Below are 13,277 nucleotides of genomic sequence, written 5' to 3' on the forward strand. Positions count from 1 at the left end.
TCATCTTTTTTCTTCTCTTTGATTTCGTAGATGTTATCCTATTGAATTATATATAAAGGTAGTATATACTAATATAATGTTATTTTATTACATAACATGACTTGAATAATTTGGTGTTTATTACTTTATTACAATATTTTATTTTTTTTACTTTTTTCTTCTCATATTATTTTCTATAAATTTCTTATTATTCTCTCCCACATTCTTTCATAAAAACTGGTTGTTCTCTCTTTCTCTCTCTCTCACTCATTGATATTAGCTCTTTCTCTTGATTTAGTAGAAGGTACTATTGGTAATATACTCTTTTCTTCTCACACAATGGACAATGGTAGGCTTGTTTTCTGCAATGAATTTTATGATGGCTAAAGGATAATTTTCCGAACAAAGTAATTCTTTTATTTTGTCCAAAACCGATAGTTTAGGGAAGATTTGGCAGCTTTTACTATTAAATTATAAGATGGATATTCATTGACAGAATCTGTAGAGAAAGGAGCTTCACAATCACTCGAATTTAGGATGTGAAAATGAGACCAACTAGAGCTCTAAGCTTCCTTTGCAAGTGTAGTAGTCCTGCACTGCCGAATTATTTGATAGGAACTTAAAAAGAGTCCATGTTCCATCAATTAGGTTTATGTTCGGTATTGCTTCTGGTTTGTAATTTATTCCAGCTGAGCTGCAAGAATAGGACGTAAAGTGTATGCTCTGTTGGTTTCATATCCTTATGTGAAGATAATTTTCTGCATTTCCTTGTTTTTGGTAGTATTAAAATTATCTCTTAAATTTCTTTATTTAAATTGGTACGAGATAGAGTTGTTTTTGAGATTCTTATACATAGTCTTCTCACACACAAAAGGTAATCTCTCTCTCTCTCTCTCTCTCTCTCTATCTCTCTCTCTCTCTCTATTTTTTTTTCATTTTTTGTTGGATTTTTTTATCTTGCATCTCTACTATATATATATATTGAAATTTGGAACTTTACTTTCAGCTGATGTGATTAAGTTGTAATTTTATATTGTTATCTTTTTTCTTCTCTTTGATTTCATAGATGTTATCTTATTGAATTATATATAAAGATAGTATAGAAAAATATAATGTTATTTTATAACATAACATAACTTAGATAATTTGGTATTTATTACAATATTATATTTTATTTTTTTGCTTTAATTTTTCTTCTCATATTATTTTCTATAAATTTCTTATTATTCTCTCCCACATTCTTTCTTAAAAAGTGGTTGCTCTCTCTCTCTCTCTCTCTCTCTCTCTCTCTCTCTCTCTCTCTCTCTCTCTCTTTTCATTTATGATTCTTTCTTGCGACTCTATTTTATATTGATGAATTATTGCGATTTTTATAACCCTATTTTGGGTTCATACATTTTGGTGTTATCTTTTTTATTTCCCCATTACAAGTAGTATATATATATCTCTCTTATAGTATTAGTTAATTTGATTTTGTTTGAGTTAATACTTGATTATTTTGGAAGTAAGAATTTGAATTTCTATCAAAACACAATCTTTGCTATGCTAATAACATATCGCATACATTTCACCACCAAAAAAAAAAAAAAAAAAAATCGCATTTGATGCATTTCAGTCCACTTCATCAATTTGGTCTACTTCAGTCCGCTTTGGTCAATTTTGGTCCAATTCAGTCTATTTCGGTCAATTTAGTCCTATTAGGTCCATTAAAGTCCGTTTGATCTATTCATTCTACTTCAGTCCAATTTGGCCCAGTCAGTCAATTCATTCCTCGATCTATTCGGCCCACTTCAAATTATTCAATCCATTTGGTCCATTTTAAATCACTTCAATCAAATTTGGTGTACATACTTAAGAATAGTGAAATACAAGTTTAGGTTGAGAGTACTATTAATTATTTGAGTAATATCAACTGTAATTATATGATAAGTTTTAGTTATCATAATAACATCCTTAAGAGAATAAGAATTTGAATAATAACTTTGAAACTTAAAAATTTTAATTGTACCAAAGTAAATTAGGAAAATATAATGCATAAAAAAATAGTTAGAAGAATATGACCATTTTGTAAAATAATAATATCAATCAAAAACATCAAAAATTAGAGAATAATATATTTGTAAAAATAAAGTGATGAAAATTACTTTATGAAATTATTTAATTTTTAAGGAGAATAAATTATCTAAAATAAAATTTAGAAAATAAATTATAAATATTCATTATAAGTTTGTTATGAGTTTTTATTATCACAATAATCTCTTTTAATAGAATGAGGAATTTGAATGATTTATTTAAATAAAATACATATATATATTTATTCATTTATTTATTTATTTATTTTGCTTGAAGGTATAATCAACCTCATGCAATTAATTTAAAAGTAATGATGTTAAAACAAACGAGTCAACACCTTAAAAAGATTAGATTTGTATATTTGTAATCTTAAAGTTTAAAAAGACTTTCACTTAAATTTAGCTAGACCGAAGTAGACTAGAATAATGTAGCTCAACAAAAGTGTTGCAAAAATAAATGTTATGCTTCAAATTTTAGATATTATGAGTTTAAGATCTATATATATTTTTAATAAGGGGTAATTACACATAACTCACCTGCGATTTGGTCAAAAATCACTTTGCCTACCTGTGGTTTGAAAAGTGTCACTTAACCTACCTGTGGTTTGTTTCTGTCAATCTCCGTAACCCACCTCAAACCCATCCGTTACAAAAACACCTCTTAACCCCAAAACACAACATAACGCGAATCAAAACACCCAAAACTCAGAAACTTTTCGAGAGAGAGACCTGTGGTGAGATCAACGTGTTCTTCGTGATTTGGAGTGTCTAGAGGGGGAGAAAACATAAGTTTTGCAACATCGAAGCTGGGGAAGGTATGTGTGACTGTTGTTGAACTACATTTGGGTTCTTGATGACATTTTTTTATCGCGACCCACCCATATAGTTAGGGTTTACAAATTTTTTTCAAAATTGGTGTATGTTAAATGTGCATTTTGCTATTTATATGTAGAATCGCTTAGGATGTAGCTATTGTACTGCTATGGTTGTTTATATAATGCATATACCTGAAAGAATCAAGTTTATTTGTCAACAATTACACTTGTTTGTGAAACGTGAACTGTATGAATTTGTTGGGAATCTAGTTTTGCATGTGATATATGTGGTCCTTTATTCATGTGTTGTCTCTCAACCATTGTTATGAATACCGTTTCAGTGCCCGTTTCTGTTTGTCTATTGGAACGGAATATTTCGGTTTCGGCGTACCATTTTAAACCGTTTCGGAATTACCACTTTATATAGATATATATATATATATATATATATATATATATATATATATATTAGTAATTAATAAAAAATGTTATTACTCATTGCTATTCTCAAAACAAATTTTATAGATGTAATATCATCATCATTTAATGAATGTAATATAGTGTTTTAAAAGAAATATAATATTAATGTGATAAAGTGATTAGATTGATTATTTTAAAATTCAAATTTGGGTATTCTTGTAAATAAACATGTTAATATTTATAATATAGGAAGCTTCTAGGAAGCCTTCTTTTTACCTTTTTCAACCCCACTCCATCACCCACGTGCAATGAGCCAATGACTTACACTTTCTCCTCCATTCTTTCTTCTTCGTTTCATATTCCCATCAATTACTTACACTTACAGAAGGACTTCTTTGAAAGTTTCAGAGACCCAAATCAGAAGTTTAAGTGTAGGACTGAAGAAGAAAGTTTCAAACGCAGCTAAAATTTTGAACTTCCTCCACAACTGCTCTAAATTTCTGTTCTCTTCTTCTTCCTTTGTTTTTTTTTTTCATATCATTTGGTAGTTTCATAGCAAATCTGATTTGAACTTCTTCAAGCAATCAGTTTTAGGTGGAAACATGCTGTGCTGGTGGGTTTGTTAGTTTAAGATTATTTTTTTTTGGCTAAAAACTCCTACCGGCCGAAATTGACCAGAATTGGCCAGAATGACCTGAAACTGGCCGGAATTGGACCCGAGGTGGAACGGGTGGTATTACCGTTCCGGATTGCATCTCGGTACGAAATATTCCGGCCATTCCGACCGGAACAAAACATATTTAATAACAATTCTCTCAACAACAAAACATCACTATGTTTGGCTTGTTGTCGTTTTCTACATGTCAGTATGTAAACAAACTACTTACTTTAATTGTAGATGGTTGGCTTCACATTTGACATTGATATTCATGTTGGGGGATGTTTTGTGGAGGACCCAACCCTATGATATGTGGGTGAGTCTATACATACATTGATAGAGATTGACCTTGCCAAGTTGAGTTTCTTTCAAATTTGAGATTTATGCCATCTAGTTGGTGCTCCTAAAGAAGACAGTAGATATAGGTATTTACTTCCTGAAGGTGATCTAGAGCATGATTTAAGGGTCATAGAAATAGATCCAAATGTGGTGAAGATGACTACCCTTCATAGGGCATGGCCAGCTAACAAAATCATAATCTATACTGACATAGATGTGGAGCCACTGGTAGTTAAGCATCCTGATGGAGGGAGAGTGGCAGATGATGGTGTAAGTGGTGATGGAGGGGTGGATGAAATAGATTTGGAGAGTGATTATGATGAAGTTGAATTGAAGGAAGAAGAAGATGTTGAGAATGATGAAGAAGAAGTTGTTGAGAATGTTGAGGATGTTGAGGTTAGTGCAAGAGTTGAAGAACAGGATGTTGAGGTTGGTGCAAGGGTTGAAGAACTAAATGTTGAAGGAGATGATGATGATAATTGGCTATTAAAGGCCTACAGGGGGAGGACTTTGGTAATGACATATTTGCTGCTCCAAATAGGAGCACTGGTGGTGCAAGGATTAGAGGATAGCTTGCTGCAAAAAGGCCACCAAAAATGAATTTAGCAGGTGGAAAGAGAAAAGGCAAGAAATGAAGCTATTGGGTACTCATGCCAGCATTGGGAGTAAAAGTAGGGGCTAGAGAACATGTGGACCTGCAACTAGTGTTTTTTGTGAAGACCACTGTTGGCTTTTTGTAATTATCAATTAGTGTAAAAAACAATCACCTTGTTTTGAGGAATTATATGTGTTATATATATATATATGACCGAAATTGATCGAGTGGACCAAATTGGACTAAATATGACCGAAGTGGTTTGAAGTAGACCATATTCGACTGCATGGAACTAAAGTAGACTAAAGTAGATCCAATTCGACCAAATGGGACTGAATAGCAATTGTTTAATTTTTAGGGAGAACAAATTATATATTATATTACAATTACAAAATAATAATTTATTCTCATGCATCGCATGATTTTGTGATTAATTTAATATAATTATTAGCTCCACTCAATTAATTAATGTAAGAAATGGAGTTGAGTATTACTACTAGTTTCATTAATTGGTATCATGTGTATCATAACTTTTTTGTTTTCTTTTTAGAGTAATTCTTAGGTACTCCTGGAGTATAAAGAATGGTGCTCCCTCCTTTCACATTCATGATGTGGTCCAGTAATTAAATTCATGGTAGAGTCCACCATAAATGTGAGAGGAGGGAGCATCATTTCTCCATACTCCGCGAGCACCTAAGAATTTCCTTCTTTTTAAGGTAAGACATAAAGTGAGTATTGCTAATAGTTTTATTAACTGGAATATCAATCCTTCAAATCAATTAGTTGTTTGATATCTTTTTTTACGTGAATATTTTTACAACCACAACTTTTGTCACAACTTAATGAGATCATACATTGTAAGTGTTGAACAATTACTTTCACTTGAACTCCCCACTTTTCTCCATTACCTAATCAACCACTATCACTTTAATCTTTCTACATTTATACTGTGTGGGGCAAAAGGATCCTGGTGGGAACGTGGGCCTTTTGGGCCTTGTTAAAGGAGGCCGACCTGACCCTGGGGTTAGAGATTGTTGGTGCTATGGGTCGGCCTATACGCCGAGGATCCGAGGATCCAGCCGAGGATGGTTTTCCCCTCGGACTGACATTAAAGAGCCTGAGACTTCATGGTAAAGGTTAGGGAATGACACGGTCAAGACCAATGGTTAAAGGGAGAGAACCCTTGAATGTCCTAGAAGCGCCGATGTTGGAAGAATATCAGAGGTAAAGGCTGCTACCTCCACATTAAAGACCCTGCACCTACCACCCTGGCCGCATTAATGAGGAAGTGACACTTAAACAGTGGAAGGGAAACTTCTAGTTACTGTTCAAAGGCACTAAGAAAAGAAATATCTAGGCTAAGGGGGGAATTGGGGGCAACACGTGGATAAAGTATTAAAAAGAGGAGTATTTAAGGAGGGACCTAGGACAGAAACGGGACGGAACTTTTTGTAACCTAAAAACAAAAAGAAAAAGAGAGAGATATATAAGATAAGAACAGCTCTCGGCTTACGTCCGAGGAGGCCTATTTACATTACTCCTTTTTGTTTCCAAGTACTTGCGATCTTTAGTTTGTTATTTCATCCTCATACACTTCTAACCTGGGTTTCAAGCCCACACTCTACAAATTCATATTGTTTAAGGCTCATTGGGCCTGAGCCCATAGCTGTTCTTGGGTCCAGGTGCAATTGTGCTCGCACATATACAATGATGAGTATGTTGAAACCATCTCTTGTTTTTTTGAATTGGGAAATTTGATGAGCTGACCATATACAAAAGGTTTTTCAAAAAATTATAAAAGTTAATCCCATAAAGAAATCATCGGCAAAACAGTTTTGCTTCTATAGATAAAGGGACATATATATCACATATCTATTGGCAATGACTATCAAACTCTCATTAATTTGTCGCCAAAACTGAAAAGGGATTTCTTCGCACCCCTAATAACATGTTTGTGTCATCATTAATCCATTTCCCCCAATGTTCATGAATCATGACTCAAAAGAAGGCACTTCTTAGACTGAATTTTAGGGCCCAAAGACTATAAAAATAAAAGGTAGCATCCTAGACACCTTTTTTGCTTTTTCAAGGACAAAACTTTGGGCTTGTCTTGTAGAGCCTTCATCAAAATGTTGTGCGGCATACCTTGAGAAGAGCAAAACTTTTTACTTTCACAAAAGAGGAAGTCTTCTTTTTACATTTTGAAGGTGCAGCAACAGGTTTCCTTAAATATGTAAGACAAACTACATTGGTCTCTCAATAAGAGTTCGGCTTGGGCTTGCGAAGAGCAGAATCACGTGAGTGGTGAGGGCTGTACTTATTTGGCAAGGAATGAAGTATCTTGATGCTTTTCCCTTAATGTTTGGTGTTTCCATTTGCAGGTCCAGCTTTGGCTTTCGGCCTCTTGTTTTTTCTCCATGGGATTCACTTGATTATCCTCTGGACTAAGACTGTTGTCTCATATTCCAACAGCAGGTTGCACTAATGAGATGGCAAAAAAATCTATTAGAGATTCTCTAATAGATATTGTAAGTGCACAATTGCATCTGGACCCAAAGACAATTATGGGCTCAGACTCAATGAGCCTTAAACAATGAAATTTGTAGAGTGTGGGTTTGAAATCTAGGTTAGAGGTACAGAGAACTTGATAACAGGCTAAAGTGTGCAAACACTTGTAAATAATAAGTGATAATTGCAAATAGACCTCCTCGGACGTGAGCCGAGGACTACTTCTTTATTATTTATCTTTCTTTCTTAAAGATTACAATTCTTAATTTCTTTCTTTGTTTTTTGACCGCCTTTTCCTTTTGGCCTTCACCCCCCTTTAAATACTTCTTTCCCTAATGCTTTATTCACGTGTTGCTCAAATTCCCTCTCCCCTAGATATTTCTTCCCTTAGTGCCTTTGAATAGTAACCAGAAGTTTCAGTTCTACTGTTCAGGGGTCACTTCCCCATTAATGCGGCCAGGAAGGTAGGTGCAGAGTCTTTAATGTGGAGGTGGTAGCCTTTGCTCATGATATCTTTCTAACACCGGTGTATCGAGAAGGTTCAGGGTTTCCCCTCTTAACCAACAGTCTTTCCAGAGTTCTGCCTTGACCTTCATAGTGAATCTCCGAGTTCTCTTGGGTTTGTCCAAGGAGAAACTCACCCTCGGATGTGTCCTCGGACCCTCGGCGTATGGGCCGATTCGCAGTACTAACAAATCCTTAACTCAAGAACAGATCGGCCCTCCTTGCTAGAGCCCAGAGGCCCTAATACCTGCTTGGGTCCTTTTACTCCCCACAGATATTTTTCTCTAATAGAGAAAATTTTAATTTTAAGTAGATTCGAAAATTTAATAATTTGATAATAGAAAATTTAATTCCACACACACATATCATCCTATCTTTTATAAAAGATTTTAATGACACAAAATAACTTTTTTACTAGTTTATAATCTTATTGGTGTGTGTGTGTGCGGGTGTGTATATATATATATATATATATAGGATTTTACTAATGTGTGCGGGCACACAATAGTATACCTTTTTTGGAAGAAAATTTATTGGGAATTGATAAAGTTTTACAGCTTTTTCAATTCTTCATAAAATGTTTCCAAAAATGAATGGTTTAACATGTGCTCTAAGAGTACACATTAACCAGACTCATATATATATATATATATATATATATATATATAGAGAGAGAGAGAGAGAGAGAGAGAGAGAGAGAGAGAGAGAGAGAGAGATTCTCTAATAGATATTTTTCTCTAATAGAGAAAATTTTAATTTTAAGTAGATTCGAAAATTAAATAATTTGATAATAGAAAATTTAATTCCACACACACATATCATCCTATCTTTTATAAAAGATTTTAATGACACAAAATAACTTTTTTACTAGTTTATAATCTTATTGGTGTGTGTGTGTGCGTGTGCGTATATATATATAGGATTTTACTAATGCGTGCGGGCACACAATAGTATACCTTTTTTGGAAGAAAATTTATTGGGAATTGAAAAAGTTTTACAGCTTTTTCAATTCTTCATAAAATGTTTCCAAAAATGAATGGTTTAACATGTGCTCTAAGAGCACACATTAACCAGACTCATATATATATATATATATATATATAGAGAGAGAGAGAGAGAGAGAGAGAGAGTGCAAATTTATGATAAAGTTCTTTTGTATAAAATGTAATAATGAGTATCCAATTAGTGTTATTCATTTCTTATTATTCCAAAAAAAAAAAAAAGTTTTCAATTCTTTTTTAGCAGTCTATGGGATTTAGGATTCATTTAATCACGATTTTTGTCAATTTTTTCTCACCAAATTTTTAAATAAAGTGCTCTATGCAATATTCAGATTACTTATATATCATGTGCTTTATGAAATCCACTATACTTATATATCATCAAGCACATGATATGCGATTATTGAAATTATATTTACTTATAATTTTTTTTTACAATTAAAAGATCTTAAAATAAGAACATAAAATATAGAGTAAATACTATTCTAGTCCTTAACATTTGAAAATTTTTGTTTTTCATCATTGAACTTTAAAATATTTATTTTTTGAATCACTTTTCCCCATACGACCAAACACTTTTTGCATAGGAGGGGCTAACTAAACTACAAGACCCTTGATAATCAGGTGCCTTATATGACTAATGTAAAGATAATTTTATGAGTTAGTGTTATATGTTAGAGGAAAACTTTGTGAATATACATACGTACATATGTATATTTATGGCATATTTTTACAAGATTTTTTAAAGTCTTACATGATATGAAAAATCATACACACACATATATATATCATTTAAAGAATGCACCACATATCAAAATGTTAGACCATTACAGTTGAAGGTTTCTATCGGTCGAAAAACTATGTTATGCTAGAGGTGTATACAACTATACATTTAGCTTCTCAGAGCTTGTGAGCCTTAATAGTGTGCAAGTACATTGGCATTTTTATGAAATTTTTTAGAACAATCATTAAGAAACGTAAATTATACAGAATCAAATACATTATTATTGAATATATATATTAACATCACAAGAAAAAAAATGTAAATAAAGTTAAAATGTAGTTTCTCAAAAAAAAAATCAAATGTAAAAAAATGTTGCTGGTTCATGCTTTGGCACCTTTTAAATTAAAATCTAGTTTTGTCTATAGTAGCAGCTTAATCTTGGCATCGATGAGCGTGAATTGGTTTAGGTGTCTTGTATATTAAAAAGAAAGTTTTTATACAAGAGGTCAAAACTTAGGGCTACGGTTTGTCTTGAAGACTCACAAAACTAACAGGCTCATCATCAAATAATTCAGAACACACACACCACTCTATTGCTTCACTGCTCATAATAAAGAAGCTCGTACCTGGAAATAGGCTTAGGCCATTTTTTCTTGCCACAAAGCTCATGTAACTTCTGCTTTGCTCCATCAATCTTAAATGACGTATTGAGTCGAAAAGAAAAATATAACCTCCCAACATTAGTGGGCATAGATTCCAATAACTTGAGCAAAGCTTGCTTTGCTGCATTAAGCTTTGCAGTTTCCTTCTTCTCAGAAGAACCTGAGGCAATAAACTTACCATCGACATGTACAGTTGCAACATTCTTTTCCCCATTCTTTCAATACTCAATGTCAACTTGTTTTCCTTGCTTCTGACACAACTCTAACAGAAGCAAGGGAAGCAAGTTGACATTAAATATTGGAAGAATGGGGAAAAGAATGTTGCCACTGTACATGTTAGTAAGTTTATTGTCTCTGTTAGAAGTATTGGTTAAATGATTAAATTTACCATATCTCAATAGCTTAAACTTTTGAAACAATCGGTAATTTAACATGGTATCAGAGCATGAGATCCTGAGTTCGATCCTTGTCTCCTCCACTCTACCTCCCATTTAAATTTCCATGTGTTGGGCCTCACCTATTAAAAGGTAGTTTTCCACACGTGAGAGAGAGTGTTAAAAGATTTACCATATCCCAATAACTTAAGTTTTTGAGACAATCGGTAATTTAACAGCCTCAAGTTCTTCTGAGAAGAAGGAAACTGCAAAGCTTAATGCAGCAAAGCTTAATGCAGCAAAGCTTTGCTCAAGTTATCGAAATCTATGCCCACAATGCTCACAGTCACACTAACAAATAAAACATTTTTGGCTTTGTTTTCACCTAGAGTTTTCTGTGCTGTTCAACTAATCAACTTTTCCTCTATTTATAGCCAATTGAGAGAGTACGTAAACAGTGAGGCTCAGTCTTCAATTACTACCAACTACACCCGTGACTCATAATGCATTGTTAATTGGTTTATAGTTGTAAATTCATGAAGTGTGCATTAATTTATGCGCATTTATAATTGTCCAAACCTAGTACCTGTTTCCCCATTAGACACACAAACACACTGACTTTAATCACTGAGAAAGTAACAATCACAAGAACAGAAGGGTGGTGAGTAAAACTGATGGGTCAATATCAGAAAGATATGAATTAAAAGACGAGGAGAGGGTTGGTGAGAACATATTACTTTCAGCTTCAACTAATTCACTTGCAATCCTACTGAAGGTACACGTGAAAGAAGCCAAACTGCCAAGATCAGTTTGTTTGGTTGTGTTCCTTCATTCCTTATAAACTACTATGCTACAGTGTTCCCAACTACTAGGATTTCCATTCTATTGTTACAAAGAGATTCCTAGAAAGGATGGCCCCCCAAAATTTTAAAATTTTTCTATAGCATGCATAGCAGAAGGTCTCCTCAAATAAAATAAAACTTGAACCCACCACTTGTCCATTTTGACTTGTAATTAATCCAAAGGACATTACCCATTTCTCTCCAAAATGGCATAGATAGATGTCAGCCTATTTTAAAACAAAACTTTACGTTTTACTCTTCATACTCATTCACAATTCTCAAGCTGCTGCAATGCCAGCCCTCATTGTTTAGTTGTTATCAAATATGAACACATCAAAGCTCCATCTCAACACAAACTGACAAACAAACAAAACCCTCGAAATCAGTAACAAAAGATCTGTATTTTTTTATCTTTTTTTTTCCCTTCATCTGACCATCTTCTTGAACCTTATAACTGTGTGAGGATGTGGGGCTGTGCAGTGTTGGGTGGATAATTCGTTAAAAAGAAATGAGTATAAGAAAATTTTAATAATACGAACGATAAGGTGGATAGTACTTAAAATAACAGTGGAATTCATTTTTTTTAACCCGGAGTAACATTTATATAAATGAGAAAACAAATTGTTTTTAAGTTTGTTTTAGGTTAATTCTTTGAGTCATATTAAAGCTAAAACAAATACTTAGCAAGTCATAAACAATTGGTGTATGCTTTAAGAATAAAGATGCTACTATTGTTAGGCATAATTTTGATGCTAAAAATCTCTAACTAACTTAATTGGTTATATTAAAATTGATAATTTTGCATTCCACGTATTTATGAATTATGATTATTGTATTAATACTATAACTCAACCCCGAGTGAAAATTCTTGGCTGCACCTATACATAGTAGTTAACAAGTTGAGGTGTTCAATCTTATATTGAGATTAAGTTTTTATATTGGAAAACACTAGAGTTACAAACTATTTTATAACATTTTTTACAAAATACTAATATTGTGAGTAGTTATTGGTAAGTGAAAAAATGATGTTAATAGTGGAAAAATTAGTAAGAATTGACCACATCAATATGTTACAGTCACAAATTATTATACAATATTTTTACAAATTATTGCTACTGCGGCAAATTCTTATTGGTTCTCATATATTCTCACCATTAACATTACTTTTTTACTTACCAATAACTACTCACAACATCATTAGTTTGTAAAAAATATTGTAAAATTGTTTCTAACATTTTCCTTATATTTAATATAGTTCATTAATTTTTGGAATGAGGTTCTTGAACCTTTTTGTTAAGTTGATAGATTAGAATAGCTAAAATTTTTACTTAAGAAATCTACTTTGGGAATGCGTATTAGGCATCAGACTATACATACTTAACAATTTACTAATGAATACATTTACACTTTGGTAGTAATAAATTTTGTAAAACATGAGATGAAATAATTTTTTTAATAAACTCTTCATTAACGTTTCCACTTTTAAAAAATGACAAATTTGGTTACAAACTTGGTTGTAGCTTAAAACTACAACTTCACTCAATATCTTTTATTTGGGTGTGAATTTTGAAAATTTTACCATTGAATTATATTTTCTTCTTATACTTGCAAAATTTCTGAAGGATTAAAAATCAATAACTATGCCATCAATCAATAATTTAAATTGCAAAATTTTTAAGTCGAAAATTGTGCATAAAAAATAAATGTATGGATCATATAGTAAATAATATCCGATGATACAAAATTTGACATGTGTTAAGAGTATAATATACAATCCAATGGTT

The sequence above is a fragment of the Castanea sativa genome, chromosome 5, assembly GCF_040712315.1.
Source record: "Castanea sativa cultivar Marrone di Chiusa Pesio chromosome 5, ASM4071231v1".
NCBI classification, from domain to species: domain Eukaryota; kingdom Viridiplantae; phylum Streptophyta; class Magnoliopsida; order Fagales; family Fagaceae; genus Castanea; species Castanea sativa.